Below are 20,018 nucleotides of genomic sequence, written 5' to 3'. Positions count from 1 at the left end.
TTGGTAGCTGGATGCCTTTGTCTCAACACTGTATAGACAGGCAGTGAAAACATCACACTCCAGAAACTCCCATTTGCAACTGCCAAGATCTCATTTCCAAGAAGGTGAAAACCCACAGCTGTTCCATATTGCAAAAGCTTAATGTACAAGGTACGTTTAGCCCATTTAAAACTCTGATTATCTAATTATTCAAGAAAAAAATAATTAGAAATTAAATACAAATAGAAAAGTGACAGAACAAATTCAAATGACTGAAGATACAACTGAAGATGGGTCCAGAGGAGGGCCATGATGATAATTAGAGGGATGTAACATCATTTCTGTGAGAGTCCAGGCTGTTCAGACTGGAGAGAAGAAGACTCTCAGGAGACCTTATAGCATCTTCCAGTACCTGTAGGGGGTTTATAAGATGCTAATAAAATTCTTAGCACGGCCTGTAGTGATAGGACAAAGGGTAATAGTTTTCAACCAAAAAAGTATGGATTTAGATACAAATAAGGGGACAAAATTTTTTTATGAGGGTAATGAAACACTGGCACAGGTTGCCCAGAGGGGTGGTAGATGGTCCATCACTGGAAATATTCAAATTTAGGTTGATAGGGCTCTGAGCAACTCATGAAGGGATGGGTTTTTAAAATTATATTTGTGTCACTTGTCAATACTAGTGTTAAGAAAGGCAGAGATATATATATACAGCAGAAAAAACTTAAATGCACTTATTTATTTTTAGGCTACTCTTCTATTTAGATAAAATCAATATGTGGCAGCAAGATAACTAAGATGTCTAACTAATGCTGATGCCCAACGATTAAATAATGAGTTTATGAGTAAGATTTCATTCACTGGTCAGAAAAACAAAAGCAAAATATTTATACCAGTCATCTCATATTACATTTGTTTATTATGAACCAATATTTCTGAAGCTCACAATTCGTGGGATACTTAACAGGTGCTTAAAAATTGACAGATGAATTATATTCTCCTTAATTTGCATTAGAAATTATATGTCACTGATTTTTGTTTGCTGTGCAGGAAATGATTCATCTTTGCATCAAACAGATCACTAATACAAATTACCACATATTGATGGATACAGATTTCCAGCACTTTACATAAATATTCAGCATCTCAACAGAAACCGAGATGTGGGTAGTCTGAGGCTCTGCACCACATGAGTAATTTATTTTCATGTGCTGGAGACTCTAATCCCATAAAATTATTGCCCATAAGTAGAATAGAGCTCAAAAATATAGGGGGAAAATAAAATAAAATAAAATAAAAATAAAATAAATTAAAATAAAATAAATAAATAAATAAAATAAATAAAACAAAAACTCACCAACAAACAGTTAGATCCAATTTGATTTGCCATTAATGCATTATTTTAGGGCCATACATGAGTATCTAAGCCACTTTTTTGTATGTGTTATTTTGACATGCAGTCTTTTTGCATACAACTACATGATCTCTTAACAAACCAATTTTACAGTACAGTACCTTAAGACTTCACATGATGAAGACGCAAGCAACTGAAGAATCTACATACTATTAGCAAGAGGTTGCAAGAACAAGAATGCATGCCAATCCTCTCCACTGATTCTTGCATTGTCTGTTATTGATATTTTAAAAGCTGAATGAGAACATGATAACTTCTGGGGTTGGTTTTCAATGTACTCATTCCCTATTTTCCTTAACAGCCTTTCACATTTCAGTGCAATAAAATTCCCTCTTTCTTCTACAAATCCACTAGTGAACTGAAAAACTGAGATGAAGCTCAGTGTTTCCTACCAGGTTTAAGACAACAGACACCTTAACTATTATCTGCTCTTGAGCTAATAGTGGATGTGCTAAAGTTGTTTTTAAGGCCTGAAGAATAGCCAGTTTATCCTGTTTCTCAGAAAGACTCAGGAGCTAAAAAATTTAATCACTTTAACAATCACTTCCCACTCATAAATACCCATCTAGCTAGATGCCCCACATTAGCACCTATTAGCAAAATAGGTCCAAAAAGCAGAACAGATGGAGTTGTTTTCATGCTCTCCACCAAAAGGCTAGACAGAAAGGAGTATCATTTTCACACCATTTTCCTCTTACTAAGTATGACAAAAAACAACAATGAAGATGAATGTCAATGCCTCTAAAAGGATTTTTGCAGGTGAAAAGAATCACATGACTTCAGTTAATCTCTGTATCTGCCTTAGGATATATTTAGGATACATTAAGCTTCATGCTCTAATATTCCCTCATATCTTATTTTAAATCCTGCAGAGCATGTACATCATGCACTCTTGTCTTCTACTTTCCTCATTCATATGAACATATGCTTCTTTACATTTTGGCAGTTCTTCAAATGGGATCATTTGAAAAAGACACAGTTAATGACTTTACCCTTCCAAAACAAAATACTTCACCTTTTCAAAATTTGGAACAATTTTGTTAACGCTGACAACCACTTCTGTTAGCCAGACCAGCCATTCATATAGATTATCATTTTTTAGGCTAAAAAAAAAATCAAAAAATCATCCAAAACTGCCACACATATGTCTGGAACATAAAAGGATATCTTAACAAAACGGATGTCTTAACAGAAATTCTTCCATAAGTCTAAAAAGCATCATCTTAGAGTAGCTTTTATCTTTACCATCAACACAAATTCTTTCCAATATGTTGCCACTAACCACCAGAAAAAGGAACATTGAAAATAGCTCAAACAAATTCTGACTTTTAGCCAATGACAAGTTGTATAAGATAAGCACCTCCAAAATACATGTACAAATAAAAGTAGCAAATAAATTCTAAAAGATTGATGAATGAAACAATGGTAAGAAACATTCCTACACTGCATTCAAAAGTGTGTGGATCAAACAGTTACAAGTTAAGACTACAATAAGTAAAAGTTCATATCAGTATTTTTATCCCTTCTAACTGTAAAAAAACCAAACAAATAAACAAACAAACAAACAGTTCCAAGTTAAAAAAGTTTTGATCTAGCTCTTCTCGTACTTTTGTGGAAATTCACCAAATTCTTCCAATGTATGTGCTAGTACAGTATACAATTACAGTGATGTTAAGGCATATTTTTGCCCCCTATACTTCAATGAAATTTTCAGATTTTATCTTTCATCCAGTGTCTTGTAGCCTTAATGTCAAACTGGAGCAGGAGAACTGCACTCAGAAATAATACAGTCATGTTCAGAGCCATTTCTATTTTTACTGACAATGGCTAGGAATCAAGAGCTAGCTAGACTTTAGCAGGAAAACTGGAGACAGAACACTTACTGCAAGGAACAGCATTTTTCCTTTGACTTAGAAAAAAAAATGAAAAAGAAATTGAGATATACACATTAACCAATATCTCTGTTTCAATATATATAGTGAAAAGGATATTCTCCAACAGATTTGTGATTAGCAAGACTTTTTCTCAGTCTGCTTAAAATACAAAACAGCATTTGGGAACTAAGAAAATATTGTATCCCTTATCAGATGTTTGACCTCTGATTTTTAAAGCTCTGTCCCTAAGCTTCTTTTCTTCCACCAATTGCAGTGGATCAGTGGCAAAAATGTAGCAGAGATCTCCTCCTACACTTCATGCATGCTTGCAAGTCCAGATGTTCCTCTATATTTCTCTTCTTGCACAGTAAACCACATTGCCATTCATAAAGGAGCTACAAAGCATGACTTACCATCTCTCCCACCACTGATTCTCTAATGGTCTGCTAGTCACCTGATCTCTTTCTCCTCAAGTGGCATTTTTTCAAGAAAATCCTTCAAGGCTCAGAAGTCAGCATACAAATAAAAGTAAAAGAGAAGCAACTATAAGGTCTGAGAGAAAATGAGAGAGAGAAAGAAAGAAACATCATTCAGCATCACAATGATCTCATTTGTAAATCTGTGCAATGATTTTGTCAGTAGATGCTCATCTTTCTGAGTGCAAATTTTCTCGGACATTTTTCCCTGCACTCTGGATGACCTGCTGTGGTCTAGAATAAACCTTAGCAGAGTACCTCTTTCCTCATTTTCCTACATGTTTCTACTAGGAGATATAAAAATGATAAATGCCTAATAGTGTTTTAAACATATTTATTGAAACTGAAGCTGATTCCTATGCAGCATTTCACAGCATCACCACTATCTCAGCTCCTGGAAAAACACAGTAAAAGCTAGGCCTGAGCTGAGTGGCTATAAATGGCAAATTTTTGTAGTAAATCTTTCCTACAAACCTTCCATTCATTCCTATTCCTATTAAAGAGGACCTGCTTTGAATTATCATCTCAAAGAATGTAATCTTTTCCTCATTTTTGCCTTCCTCATTTTGTCTCAGCAAAATAAATTCAAAACTGAAGCCTGGAAATCATGGGGAAGAATGAACTTATTTTCTTTTCATAAAGAAACGGGATACAGTGGTTGCTTCCCCTACTTGGAGTGAGGTAGAAAGCACCTTTGAAGTCTCCCACTCCTCAAGATTTGCCTCTGACAGGGGGTTGTTTATAATCATGCATAGAGCCCCAGAAAGATAATCACTGTGCTTTCCAATACTTGCAATGTTTTCAAGGAGAAAGATATAAATATGAACTTCCTCTCACAAATTAGTTATTTGAATCTATGTATTTTCTGTCTAGACTTAGAGTGGGCTGCTTGGAGAAAAGGAGAGCTACCTATGCCATTTTTGTATAGGTAATTAATTCTTCCTTACTGTGGCATTCAGATCATCTCCATTTCAACACCACTCCTGTTTAAGTCTGCCTGTCAGCTTCCTATCACCCCTTTAGGTAACTTACTAGCACCAATAATCATATTTTAAAAAAAAAAGGGAAAGAAAAATATTTTTTCTAACAAGAGGTAATTTTATTGTTGATGTTTTAGTCTAAACTTCTGTATTCTTCAAGAAACTTACTTGGTATTTTCCAGAATATTTTTCTGAAAAATATTTTTCCTTCACTGGAAATATTTTATTTTTCTATATTCATTCAAAATATTTAAAATAACTATTCATCAAGTCAGGCTAAAGCACTAATGTGTACCAACAAATGTAAATAAATTCACAGCTATAAAACCATAAAAATGAAAGGGAAGGCTTATGTAAGATAAAACACACATGAACAAGAAGCACAGGTGGTAGGAAGATCAGAGTAATGAAACAGCATTCCTTGGCAAATATTTAGCTATACTACTTAAAGCTTTTCACCAGTTTAGCTAACCAGGTGGGAGCTGTACACACACATCAGAAGGAAATATGCTGCTATGACACTGATAACACCACAAGGGGCAGTGAAAAAGAGGCTAAAAATCAATAGAAGAACGTTGCAGGTGAAGCTGCCAACTTAATAATCAATGTAACTTAATAACATTGTTCAAATTAATATCATTGATTGTTAAAAAGTGGTTTGCTGAAATCCATGGGAACATACTGATAACTATGAAGTTCCAGTGGAAACCAAGCAGGAAAAATCTCCTCGGTCTCTCTAAAATTTCTCAGCAAGTCCCATCATTGCTGACATAAATTTTTTGGATCACATACAAAAATACAAGCACTACCTCACTCAGTATAGCTATTGACATCTATTTATGATGTATGACTAATATCATCACTTCATGCTATAAGAAAAAACCTTCTTCTTAAAAAAAAATGGGCTACCATATTGTACCTCAAAAAGAAAATGACACCGAGAGTCAGAGCAAAAGTACTCATATCTTATCAAGCCTAAATTATAGAAGTTACAGAATCATTAGTCTCCTCAAAAGCATCCAAACCTCTCAGCCAAGTCCTTTGTCAGTGATTTTATGTCACATTTACTACTGCTGTGAAGCACCAGGACCTTGGAGTACAGCATTCTTACCAACTGAGGAACAGCTGAAGAATGTAGCATCTGCTTTAGAGAGCAAGCAAAAGTGCCTGACTTACACATAATATTAATATTCAAACCACAACCATGAGAAGCCAGTGAAAAAAGTATTTTATACTTGAAGGTTAACAAGGCCAAAGGACTTCAGGGGACAAATAATTTCACAGGAGAATCAATTGTTGAGGTAGACATAACAGAATAAAACCACTTACATAGCCTTTTGTTTAACCTTTCCAAGCACTTTGGAAATCTCTTCAATTCTTCCTGTCTGTGACAGATTTTATGGGCAGATTTTAGAAGAGACTTGCCAATTTCTTCAGTAATTCCAGACACTAAGGTCTCTAGATATTTGAAATGATTCATAATTGTAATACAGATTTCACTCATAATTGTTAATACATATTTTACTCAGTTCTGCAGCCAGAATTTTATTAACTTCACTGTCTCAGTCAGATGAATTAAATACTACTCACTAGTAAAGATTCTTTTTTTTCTTACAAACATTGAATTAACAGTGCAGAAATTTCTATGAGTGGTTCTTTCTATTGGCTGGTTCAGAAAATATCTCTCACAATAGCTTCCTAATGGATAATTTCTTGGATATTAAAGCTAGCTTTAGCAAATAGCCTACAATCTGTTGTATCCTTTCCTCGGTGCTTTCAGAAATATTTTCTGGATACTGCTGTAGAAAAGAAAGGGTGTGCTCACTAGCAGTCGCCTAACTATTACAGTAATTCCTCTTTTCTACCCCTTGTTATGTCCTCATTTTATCAATAGACATATTTAGTAATAAAATTACAACCTGCTCATTGGAACAGTCTTTCTTTTCATTTTCAACTGATCTACCAACAACTTTCACTTTCTGAGCATTAGCCATTCATGGCTTTACTTACTAGTAAAACTATTCTTCTTCAATAGTTCTAGACTTTGAAAACAGAGCTGCAGAGAACCTAGTGCTTCAGAACATATTAAGGGTAGTAAGTAGCCATCTGGGAAGGAACTTCTAACTTATGTACTGAGTTATTTGCATAAATCAAAAACTAAAACACTCTTGCCTGACAGTATTACTTTTACAATCAATAAAAGAACTCAAGAGAATACATTAGATATCTCTTCAGAGTATCAAGCAAAAGCATCAAGAATTCTTGCATAGAAGCACGGGAATAAGCATGAAGGAATTTATTTCAGTGCAAAAGCTGAATTGTTTCTTTAAAATGCTAAGTCCTTGAGAGAGGAGAGAAAATTAACATTTAAATCGTTGAAACTCTAAATGTTCTCCCATAAATCTGAAGACAGAAGTACACTATTTCCCTGGGCTGTGAAAAATAACCATATAGAGGAAATATTTTCAAATAATATTAAAAAATAAGCTCAAATGTTAATGATCTTGGTCCAGCTATTCTCAAAACAAAAGATACAAGATAGTATAATTATACAAGAAATGTCATAGAAGCAGACTTATGCAAAATTAATGACAATAAATTAAAACTATATAGAAAAGACCATATCCTTGATGATTTGAAGAATTAAACAGGCCTTAGTTAAGATGACATCACAAATGAAAGATAGAACGGGATTAAAAAAGGATATTGCAAATAACAAATAAAGAAAGAGATCCTAAAACATAAAATTAATAATTTATCCAAAGTCAATTTAAAAGTGTTTTCCACCATCAACAAGACAACAAAACTGATAAAACCTGAAATATATACAATAGTCACATGAAAATAAATGCAGGAATCTTAAAAAGCAGAGAAGAGAGCTTTAGCACAAATCAATTGTTGGTTGATACCAACAAGACTACAATAGCATTTCTAACCAGAATTTTTTCATCCTGACTCCTTTAACAGCTATACATGGTTTTGTTTTCCACAAACTGGTATTTTTAATATAGGGGGGTTTTAACATTTTATCTTCTTCAACATGTTAGCTTTAACCACTATCATTAAAGGTCAGACTTTATGGAGTTTTTCTTGAATATTTTCACCTCCTCAGAGAAGGAATAAGTTATTTCATTGTGCTTTTACTTCATGTTGACAGGCTATTTACTTGATGGGAAGTCAGAAGGTTCCTGGTTCAAACAGATTGAAATTCTTTCCCACTAATTGTTGCATTAGCAAGCTGAACAATTTGATATAACTGATACTCATCTTTTTTCTCAGAAGAAGAGTATGAAATCTGTTATTACAATAGTGCAACTAGAACTGATTCCCTACGGATCAAATGACTGCTTGCTCTACACACTTATACTGATATTCTGCAGTGGTTCAATGGAGACTCTTTGAGAGTTAGACTCAGTCTCTCTCAAATAAAAACTGGGCTCCTAAAGGGGACCAGAAAGATATGCTTATTACCTCTTATAATAAAATAGAAGAAGAAGATACTGCATTTTTATATTAGAAAAGACTCTTACAGGTGTAAGAGTGTAAGGCAGGTGTCTCTTCTTGAAGATTAGTATTAAGAGGGTACAATAATGTAATTGTATATTGAGATTGTACAGAGAGATCAGACCATTTTTTATTGATGTATCATTCATCTGCATCATAAACTTCTCTCCACTTTAAATATAAACAAACTGTGTCTTTGGGGGGGGTTTGGTCTTTTTACATTAAGTGCAAAGTAGTGAAAAGTATATGTTCATTGAGAAAAAATATCTAATGGAGATAAAGAGCAAGAGGAAACACAGTTTAAGCTAAAGTATACGAGGATAAAATCTGTGTTCTCATAAACATCCTGTAGTCTCCCTGCACAAACACATTCTGGTAATAGTTCATGAAATGCTCATGTGAATGATGAATTCCTACCAGATATAATGATTCCTACATGAAAACCACTTACCTCTTTGAAAAGAAAACCATTGCCAAATTGAGATGTAATGCTTAAACACAGGGGAAAAAAAGATAATAAGCTCTAATATGAGTATTGGGTCAACATTTCCAACAGCTCTTTAGCAAGTGCCAAAGGACTGAAGCAGACTGAGCAAATAAAAATACACAGAAAGACAAACACCATTAACTTGACTTGAACTCCATCTGCAGAGAGAATACTGTTAGCTTGCTTCTGGCAGATTATGGGCAGATGTATAGGCCTCTATCCAGTCCATACCTAATTAACAGGCTTCAGATGCTTCTTAGTTGAACCACTTCTCATTGCTGTGACCATACCTCAGTACACAATCTATCAGGAAAAAAAATCAATTGATTTATAATCATCTGAAGAAAACATTTCCTTCGCCTATGTAAGTCAGTTGTACTCATACTGGACCTTAAGTCACAGCTATATACAGAGCAAGAATTTGACTTATTCAATATTATCTGCTATCATTCCAAGGATTTCAAGTGCTTTTTTCTTTAACAATGGCCAAGTGCTCTGATTTAATTCAGTATTTTTGTTATGTATTTGGTATCAGATGTGTACTTTAGTAACAGTAAATTGCAATTATTTTACCCATTCCTTAAAATTTTAACAGCAGATGTTTATTCTTATTCGTGAAATTTTGTGGGACTTTGTGTACCTAACCAAAGGGTCTTTTAAAATTATGAAGAGACTGGAATGTATTCATCTTATTCATGGCAAATGGGTCACAGGCTAAACACCACAGCTCCAAAGCACCCAAGTACAGTTCGCAGCTGTTTAGCAGCACAGAATGCTTTCCTTCCTCTCCTGCATTGTATACCAGCCACATAAACAGCCTACAAAATCAATGGGTTGACTTTTCAGCTTAATTTTTGTGCAGTTGGATGGTACATCATGAATATGTAATTACCAAGATTTGACAGATGAATGCAATCAGTAAATATTTCTCTCCGTTTGAGCATAGCTTCCATCGGAGGGAGCAAGATGAAACAATATGCTGCCAGTTTCCACGCCTCTCCATATGAACTGAGCAAGCACCCTGTGGTGACAGCAGCTGCTGCTCTCTGCTGTAATGGATATAGACTTGGAAACATCGTTAGTAGACAGGATTACATCTGTGATCTCTAGAATTTTTACATCTTCAAATGCACATTCTCTTTCTCTACCGAAGATGTGTTGGGAGTCTTTCGAAAAACTGTTGCTTTGTCCTCACCGGCCAAGAACAGATCACCATTACATTTACACTGTGGTTGGGCTCACAATGAGTACTTGTATCAGTTCCACTATACTTAGAAGTGTTGAAATGAGAACTAGATGTCAGCAATCGAGTCCCATAAAAATTAATCCGTGTTTTATTAAAAATTCCCAAGGAGAAGGTACACCCACGTGTTAAAGTGCAGAGTTATGTCTCAAACACAGGGTAGCTTCATCTCAATGTTGACTAGAGACACAGAACCACTGCCCCTGGAGGGGGCTTCTATCTCAGGCATTTTCCAGAACTGACTCCACTGTGTTGGAACACCTCCATCATTTTTTCTGTTATATAGTAACATTATCTTTCATTTTCACCTGGTAACCTTAGTTCCCTTGATGACATGCTAAGTTTATCTTCCAAATTCCCCTACAATAAAGAGTCTTCTGTATATACTTCCAGGCCTTGCAAAATCTTTAGTTTCCTTTGGAAGACTCCCTGGACACAAATAATGCTGAATGAGGAGAAGTAAAGTCCATGTTTACTGAAAGATATTATAAAAAACTGCAGCTTGACTAAACATTCTAGTACTCAGGAAACAATGTGTACGTATCGATGAAGCTGATTCTGGTTTTTTGATAGATTTTTATTAGCTGCCTTTTCAGTTGGTCTCTTTGCACATTTTGCTTGTAAAAAAGGGATTCCACTTGAAATGTTAGCTGGCTTCACCAAAATTAGGTGGCTACAAAATCCCAGAAGCTGTTTTTGACAGCACTGGTGAGTCTCCAGCATCACAACAAAGACCTTATTTTCAGTCTTGTTTACTTACTTGGTCTCTGTGAGTAAAACACATTTCTTTCACTCCTTTGGGAAAGAGACTCATAAAAACATTGTTTAAAAAACAGTATAGTCACCTTACAAAAGGTAACTGGTAAATGTAAGAGCATCAGGGAGAATAGACTGTAAGAGAGCAAGACAAAGAACACCAGACAGCAAAATAAACAAAAAAAAAAAAAAGTTTGAAGACAGACAGACATTTGGAAATTTTCATTTTTCTTTATTTGACCAAAATTACACCAGGAATAAACAATGCAAACTATCTCAGCTGTACTCTTGCTGTATATGTTGCAGCAATGCAACAGTGTTGTAGCCTTTCTTCCACATGTGCTGCTTTTTCCCTAATCAGTTCTGACTCAGTTATTTAATGATGAGAAATGCAAACATTTTTTTATCAACTCATTTTGCAAAATATTCTGCCTAATTAATGTCTCTCCAACACTACCTATTACTTTCTCTCTGTTTTTAACCACAAGTCTTCACAGCTAACTTACAAGAAGATGACAAGGGCAATTATCATTAAAACAGAGCAGAACAAAGCTATGGTAATGAGATGAACTACAGTTCATTCACTGAGGTGCTGGTAGTGATGAAAGAAGTAAACTAAGCCTACCTTTATTTTAATGATAACAAAGCAATTACAGCATGTAAAGTAATACAGAGAAAATAATAATTTACTGGAAAACTGAGAGAACAGCAGGCCCTGTTCAAAGGAAATTAAGTTCTATAAAGAATAATTCACCACATCAAAATTACTATAAGTGACATACCAGAAGTATTGGGATACATAGCAAATAAAACCACTGTCTCAAAAAGAAATACTGTTAATGGAGGGGAGGAGTGGTGAATGTGGGGTGGGGGATGGAACCCAAAACAAAAAAAAACCAGAACAGAATGAAAAAAGAAACACAGAAAGAAATAGAAAGGATTTATTGAATCCTGCAAAGAAATGGTGTATTTTGTTATCACAAATGTAACCATAGAGAGCAAAAAGCTATTTAGATATGGGAAACACCATAATCCAGAGGCAACCCATATACACTGCGAGGAAAAGACACATAAGTTTAGCATGCTGCACTCTAGGCACTTTGGCAGGCTGGTGCAGACCAGTATAAATTAGAGATACCATTACACCTGATCTGTAGCTGTCACTCAGGACCTATCAGAAAGGCAAATTAAAGTTGCCTCTTTCCTCCTACTCCACACTGATTTTGAACAAAGTGCAGGAATGGAAAACTTCATAGCATACGAGTTGGTGTGTTCAGACAGGGCTCAGATGTTGCTCCTCCTAAAAACTGGCCACCCACAGTCACCTCCACCAGATGGAGATGCTGGCAATAAAAACTGGTTGCACAATCACATCATATAATCTTGGCTTCTGGTGTCAGCAATTTGGTACTTCTTAGGAACAGCAAGCAAATAAGTGAAAGCCTTAGTTAGGAAGAAGCTTCTGCACAAGAAATTCAGATTAATCTGAAGGCCATGAAACACCACACTAAAATCCAAGATTACTTAGGCTCATATTTTGTCAGCGCAAAGTGACTTTAAAGTAAATTAAGACCACGTAAGAGGAAGTCAGACGCTCCAAAAGGACAAATAACAGCCTCAGACTCATGCAGTGAGTAAACAACAAATCCTCAGGTCATTCTTCTGCAGAATCAATCCAGTGCCCTGCTCTGCATCCTCTTCAACTGTATTTGTGGAGGTCTTTTTTAGAGTTTCAATATCCATTAAAGTAAGACATCATTCTGTTGCCTTCTTCTGGGATAGAATTGCCCATTTTTGTCTACAAGGAATTTCCTAAGTATTCAAAGCAGGTCAGTGGTACCTTCCACAGAAGACAGATGCCACAGATGCGTATCTTCTTTATCTCCCTGGCACAGAGTTCAGGATGAACAGCTACAGACTGGAAAGCAGTATTAACCCCGTATGTTAGTCTAAGGAGCTGAGGCTTTATACAGTACCCCAGCAGATTAGGAGCAGGAATAAGTGCCAAGTGAACCCTTGGGTTCCCACCCTCTTCCTGAACCTGTTTTATTGCAGAGCATAACCTCCATGAGTCTCAATTCTCACACTTGAAAAAGTCAGATAATTACACCTCTGTACCTCACAGGGACTCTGTGAAGTTTAAATTAATAAGTGCTATATAAGTGCAAAAAATTATTAAGGTCATTCAGCATCAAAAAGGGGATCCGAGTCCAAAGTTTTATGACTCTTGGACACATATGTAAAACACAAGGCTTTCCACTCAAGCAGTTGCATTAAATAAATCCGGGGCTTCAATTCTTTACTATTTAGTATGTGAAATGTCTAGACAGTCGTTCATTCCAAAACTGATTTCTACAAAACACATAAATTTTTACAAAGCAAAATTGCCTTTTTGAGCTGCCTGACTACTCACTGAGACATTTCCTGTGAAGCTGACTAAAAATTTTGCTCCAGTAGTTCTATTTCACAAGCAAATTATTTTTTCCAAGATGCTATAAAGAAGAAATTTGATTAAAAAAGGATAAATCTTGTAAGTATGTAATAGATGGAAGCTTGTTTATTTACAAACCATTTTAGGAATATATCACTTTTTTTGTTTTTTCTTTTTAAGGTCAAAAAATGCTGCTTTTCATCATGTGGAAAAAAAGAATGCAAGTTTTTTCTGTGTTTATATTAATGGAAGAACTCGATGTTAGGAAAAAACCCAACTCATTAACAATCCTTAATTTCAAATTAAACCATTATAAAGAGGATTTAAACACACTATAAATATGCCCTTAATAAAATTTTGGCCCATTCATTTGGGAGGCTCACACGGAAACACAAAGAATAATTTGTCAGTTCAAACTCCCTCAGAGCTAAGAGGAGGTGCCATAGGTAGCTTTAGTGTTACAAGACAACCTGATGGAACTGGTTGCTTTCTCTTCCAGATACATTTAATGACAAGTATTTGTTCTCTTCAATACAGTCTAAGAACTGGTAAAATGCATCTTAATATCCCTTCCAGTCATACTAAGAACAAAGCTCTCCAAAACACATTCAGTTCATTCCTCTCCTAGGGCTGGATAGAGGAGAGAAATCTTGAATACACTTGTGCTGGTTTAAGAGTTAACCAGCAGGGGGAATGAACCCAACTCAAAGGAGAGATTATAAGTCAGAATAACAATTTATTAAAATAATACAGTAAGTACAATAATACAAACAAACAATTGGTCTCAACCCACAAAAACCCAAATGTATAACCCAGTACCCTGGGGCCTGAACAAAGTGGTGTTCCTTGGGCCCTGTTTGAGTCCAAAGTAAAGGGAGAGGGGAAGAACCTGCTGGTGGGAGAGCTGCTGCAGTCTGGCCAGAACTGGTGGTCGCAGTCCAGTGGTGGTCTAAGTCTGGTTGAGAGCGATGAGATGCAGCCGTCCTCTGGATCCCACGAGTGGGTTGAAAAATGTTCCAAGACTCCAAGATTATATATCCTCCAGTTCAGGCAGGAATGTTCAGTGCTCCCCTCAGGGCGGGGAGTTCCACAAAGGGTGTGAGGACAGAAACATCCTCCTATCTCACAGGCCTCTTAACACCTAGTTTATAGCCTGAGGAGTCAGGCTCTATGGGCAGAAGGTGCGAATAGTCTATTGACAACAATAGTCTAGTTTCTGGGAAATGACATGGAAGGCTATAGAATACAGTTTTGGGTTACACCCACCATGATGAATTGATCTCAGCTGTCCTAACTAGGACAACACTTTAAAAAAAAATCTCTTATTGACAAAGGATAATAATTTAAAAGAATAACTCTCTGTAATACGTTCTCCAGCCCACAGGAATCCAGTAAAATTTGCAAATGTCAGACGTCCAGCAGAAGTTTCTGAAGCATAAACTAATTTCATATATTAACATTTCTGTTAAAGAAATAGGAAGCATTTCTGGAAGTTCACAAATGAGATTACCCTCAGAACTCCACCCAGACTCTGCAATATGCAAACCTAGGCTTCATTCTAACCTCCTTGTCTGCCATGGAACATTACGTGACAGTGATTTTAAAATAAAAGATTTTTTTGTTTGTTTGTTTTTTCCTTTGTTTGTTTGCTTGTTTTTCTTGGGTGGGTGGGCCACTATGAAGTTTGAGTGTTGCCTTCCCCACCTCTCAATGTTTCAAGTTCAAGTTTTAACTTTGAAGTTATGGGGCCATAAAAATAAAAAAAAAAAAACACCAAGACTGGCATTGAACAGGACCATGACATTCCCTCAGAATTAAAATCACAAAAGAAATCACATCAGTAGTGTTAAAGTATATGTAGAATTTTTTTAAGTAAGAAAGCTTCTTACAAAAATTTCTGACACCACTGTAAGATCTAGCTTTGTATTCTTTTCATTTGCAAAATTATAGAATGTTAAGGGCTGGAAGGGACCTCAAAGATCATTTTGTCCCAAACTCCCCCCTGCCATGGGCAGGGACACCTCCCACTAGACCAGTTGCTCAAGGCTTTATCCAACCTGGTTTGGAACACTGCCAGGGTTGGGCCATCCACAACCTCCCTGGGCAACCTGGGCCAGTGTCTCACCACCTTCATATTAAAGAATTCCTTCCTAATATCCAGCCTGAATTTCCCCTCTTTCAATCTGTACCCATTACTCCTTGTCCTATCGCTGCAGTTCCTGAAGAAGAGTCCCTCTCCAACTTCCCTGTGAGCCCCCTTCAAATACTGGAATGTTGCTGTGGGGTCTCCACCCAACCCTCTCTTCTCCAGGCTCAACAGCCCCAACTTTCTCAGCCTGTCTTCATAAGGGATGTGCTCCAGTTCCCTTTTCAACTTTGTGGTCCTCCTTTGGCCTTGCTCCAACAGTTCTATGTCCTTCTTATGCTGGACGGAGTACTCCAGGAGCTGATTCTCACCACAGCAGAGTAGAGGGGCAGAATCACCTCCTTTAACCTGCTGGCCATACTCCTTTTGATGTAGCCCAGGGCACTGTTGGCCTTCTGGGCTATGAGTGCACACTGATGACTCATGTTGAGTTTTCCTTCAACCATAAACCCCAAGTCCTTCTTGGCAGGGCTGCTCTCGGTCACCTCTCTGCTCAACCTGTAGGTGTGCCTGGGATTGCCCTGACCCAGGTGTGGGACCTTACACTTTGACTTAATAAATCTAAAATAATTTTAAAATAGTTAATAAATATTCAAATAAAGTACTCCATCTGGAAAACAATACTGTTACTAACACCATTGAGCTTCAATATTTACTTTAAAAAAAAATGCACAGAAATAATATTACCCTAGACCTAGGTCTTTCATCAGTAGTTTTATAAATGCATCAATAGCTACTGGCAGAAAGCAGTAATTAATTTGAAAATGTGGACATAAAAATACACATACTGACTTGAAACAAGTAAGATTTTTTCACTTCTGTACAGGAAGAAAAACATTGCCAGCCTTGTAGTCAGATTTTCCTTGCCAATGGAATATAAAACAGTACTGCTTTTTATGAAGCTGGAAGAAAGGATGGTAACCTAAAGTGAAATCTTTCATCCATCTTTGAAACAGAGCTTCTGATGAAGACAGCAGTTGGAATTTGTTTTGGCTTGCTGGAGTAAAATCATTGCAAGGAGTATCTCATACATTTCTGGTTCTGAACAATAAACATGATAAAAAGGTTTAACTTTATACTTCTTTTTGCTTTGTAAGCCATGCTGGAAAGCTCTCAACCATAAAAGTCATAATGTCCTCAGCCTTTCCAGACGGACAGTGGATTAACATATTTCCCATAAGAGGCAGAATTACCTGTTTCTGAAGTGGTGAGAGGAGAGAATCATTTAAGGTCTATCTGATTAACCAGATGCTTTACAGGGAATATATTTCACCAGCTGAAGAGATGGAATGAAATTCAAAACTCCTTATCGCACTCTTTTCTTCCTGAACTTCTCCGATTTCATCCCCAAACGGGCATAATTCAGCTCTGCAAGGTGAATGTAAATTATTTTGATAATGTCACAATAAAATAAAAGTTACATGCTTGAAATCAGCTTGGCAAAAATAAAAAGAAGTGCCACATACAGCAATGCCTGACACATTGTGCACATCACTCTTTAGTCCCAGGGAGAATGTATCTTTAAACGAGAAAGAGTTTCACTTTCAGTGCATTGTCTGGCTCCTGTCTCCTTCCACATTCCATATGTCAGCTCTGTAACTATTACTTGAGCTAATCTAAAAGAAATAACCTACCTACTCAGAAGAAGTCTGAACATTTCACTTAAGATTACATTTCTTCCTTTCTATGTCAGGAGCGATAAGCAAAACCCAATACCCTGAGCAGAGAAATGATAATTCAAAGAGAAAGAAAATACTCTTGACATTTTAACAATAACAAGTTATTAATATAATTCACTTCAGTTGAAAGAAAGCAGAATACATTTACAATGCAACTGTATAAAGGTTAAGTGTATTTTGTGTTTTGCTCTGCATTAAATATAAATATCTGTCATATCAAATCCTAGACTAGTTGTAAGCACCCTCTTAAAATCTATGTTTCTCGCAGAAAGGAAAGCAATTTAAAATACCATTTTTACAAATGACAAAATCCAAATCAAGCAACTCCATATGGAGTAGCTCACAAAATCTAACATAACTATTCCTGGCAGAGTTCTCCACACACTGGGAACATCACTATCTCTTTAATACAATTGATACTATTAAGATACAGTACTTTTGTTGCAGCTCACTTAGGGCCAGTTTCCCAAAACAAAGTAATGTTAAGCAGACTTGTGTCTTCCTTCTACTTGCTTGTTTCATGTTATCTATTCCACATACCCCTCTATGAAACCACGCATTTTTACATAAGAAAATATTTAACCAAGAAAAATAAGACTGTAGATTTATTTATAAGAATTTTTAAAAGGTACATGCAGTTGTTACCTACTGTATTATAAAAGTGTAAGACAAAAACCAAACACAATAAGTAACAATCCAATGTCATCCTCTCTCTCTGGTTAATTTATAAGGAAGCCTAAAGGAAGCTTTGACTCATTAAGCTGACATTGGCTACTTTACATTTGGAGTCACAGACTGAAGCCACCAGGACTGTCTACTTCCATCACTGATATCTTGGCTCTTTCCTGGGACACTTTCAAGTCAGCATTTGAAATGCCTTTTCTATCCTATAAAGCTCAAGTCAAATACAAGTCTCCCAAAGATAAGGGAAGCAATGGGCTTTAGGCTGGCTTCCCACTAAAGCTTCTTTTTTAAATTGACTAGCAGTCGCAGAACAGTTCTGTTCTAAGCTAGGGGATATGGTCTGTCATCAGGAAGGATACTGAGGTGCTGGAGCAGGTCCAGAGAAGAGCAACAAGGCTGGTGACGGTACTCAAGCACAAGTCCTATGAGGAGAGGCTGAGGGAGCTGGGGCTGTTCAGCCTGGAGAAGAGGAGGCTCAGGGGAGACCTCATCACTCTCCACAACTCCCTGACAGGAGTCAGGCATGTGTCGGTCTCTTCTCCCAGGCAAACAGCAGTAGGACAAGAAGGCATGATCTTAAGCTGTGCCAGGGGAGGTTTAGATTGGATATTAGAAAGAAAATATTTACAGAGAGAGTAATCAGACATTGGAATGGGTTGCCCAGGGAGGAAGTGGATCCCCCATCCCTGGAGGTTTTTAAGATGAGACTGGATGTGGCACTTAGTGCCATGGTCTAGTAATCACGGTGGTGTTGGATCAAGAGTTGGACTTGATGCTCTCAGAGGTCTTTTCTAACCCGGCTGATTCTATAATTCTATGATTCTATGACCACTAGCAAGAGTCTCATCATTTTGGAAAAAAAAACCCAAACAAACAATGAAAAGCAAATGCTCTAAATTTTTGGGATTCTATACCACTCAGGATTTGGGAATACAAGACTACACTTAGGATGCATACTCCTGGCATTAAAGTTCTTCAGCCAAGGACCAAACTTCGCTTGTTACTATTTGCCTTGCAATGGCCAGAAATATGTACAAGGTTGCTTACACAGATGCTAGCTACCAAATGTGTGAACTTTGTTCCCTAGACCCTAATCAGTCACTAACAAATAAGTGGGTGTAACAGAATAAAGGGTATATGTCAGAAGCATTTCAGTTTCTCTAGTTTGCTTTCCTTCAAAGGCTCAAAAGGTAAAGCCCTTTGCAGATGTGGTGAGCAAAAGATGCCTTACAAGGTGGGAACCCTCAGAGTCAGAAGAAGAAAGGAGACATGAAAGACATTCATATGCAGAAGTGTTCTTCAATTGAAAGAAATTAAATGGAGAAAGCTGAGGAAGGAAATAGACAACAGGGAATAACACAAAAGGATACAGGGGGAAAAAAAAACTAAAATTAGGAAAAAAGAGTTAATGAAAAGGTCAGCTGCAAATCCATGGAGTATAAAAGTATACAAAGGTAATTAGAAAAACATGTTTAATCTGTGAAGGCAACACACAGCTTATTTGAACCACAGTTTTTGCATCAGAAAGACCATTCCAACAGCAATAACAGATACTCATTACTTACTCTACTAGTATGATAAAACAAATTTTTACAATGACTTGAATGTTATATTTAAGAAGGTAAGGAATGCAGCCAGACCTTGCTAAGGGCAAATGTATTTCGTGTGCTGCAGCCCCAAGTAGAAAATTGTAACACTGATGATATTTGCAAGGTTTTAAAAGTTACCAGCTCTTTTCAGAAACATCTGTGGAAACCAGCTGTACATGGACAATGCCAAAGAGTAAGGAAAAAACAAGCCAGTAAATTTTTGCTTTTAAATTTATGATGACTCAAAGGCTCAAAGGCTGCTGAACAGCCACTTTTCACTGGGAAAAGACACATAACAGTTCTGCAACAAGAGTGAAAGTGGGTGGTGGAATGAGTACAGAATTCAACTAACATGAATGGAAAGTATACATATAAGCAAAGCAACTTCAGTGGGAATGCAACAAGTAAATTAAAATGGACACCAACTTAGAGAAACAACCTTCAGCTCTGTGTTTGCCTCTGCTACTTTTACTCTAAAGTAAACAACAAAGATTGAAAGGAAATTCAGCTTGCTTCCCTACAATAGAAGGAGGACATCCTACCTATAAGAACAGCAGCTTTCCTGAATGAATGACACACGAGCAGTTGAACAGCAGAAAGTTTGCAAGAGCAGGAAGCGTGAAAAAGTCTACTTAGATATGCCTCACTCTTTAGGACACTTCCATAGGGAATGTCCTCCATACATTTTTGACCTCAAAGTAGTTATTAGGCTCTGGATTTTTCTGGATTTTTCAAAAGTCCTATAACAAAAAATGATCCAACACTAACAGATG

This window comes from Manacus candei, unplaced genomic scaffold (genome assembly GCF_025592945.1).
Source record: "Manacus candei isolate 608988 ecotype Guabito, Panama unplaced genomic scaffold, ASM2559294v1 h1tg000027l, whole genome shotgun sequence".
Classification (NCBI taxonomy): Eukaryota; Metazoa; Chordata; class Aves; order Passeriformes; family Pipridae; genus Manacus; species Manacus candei.
Note: the sequence above shows the minus strand (reverse complement) of the source record.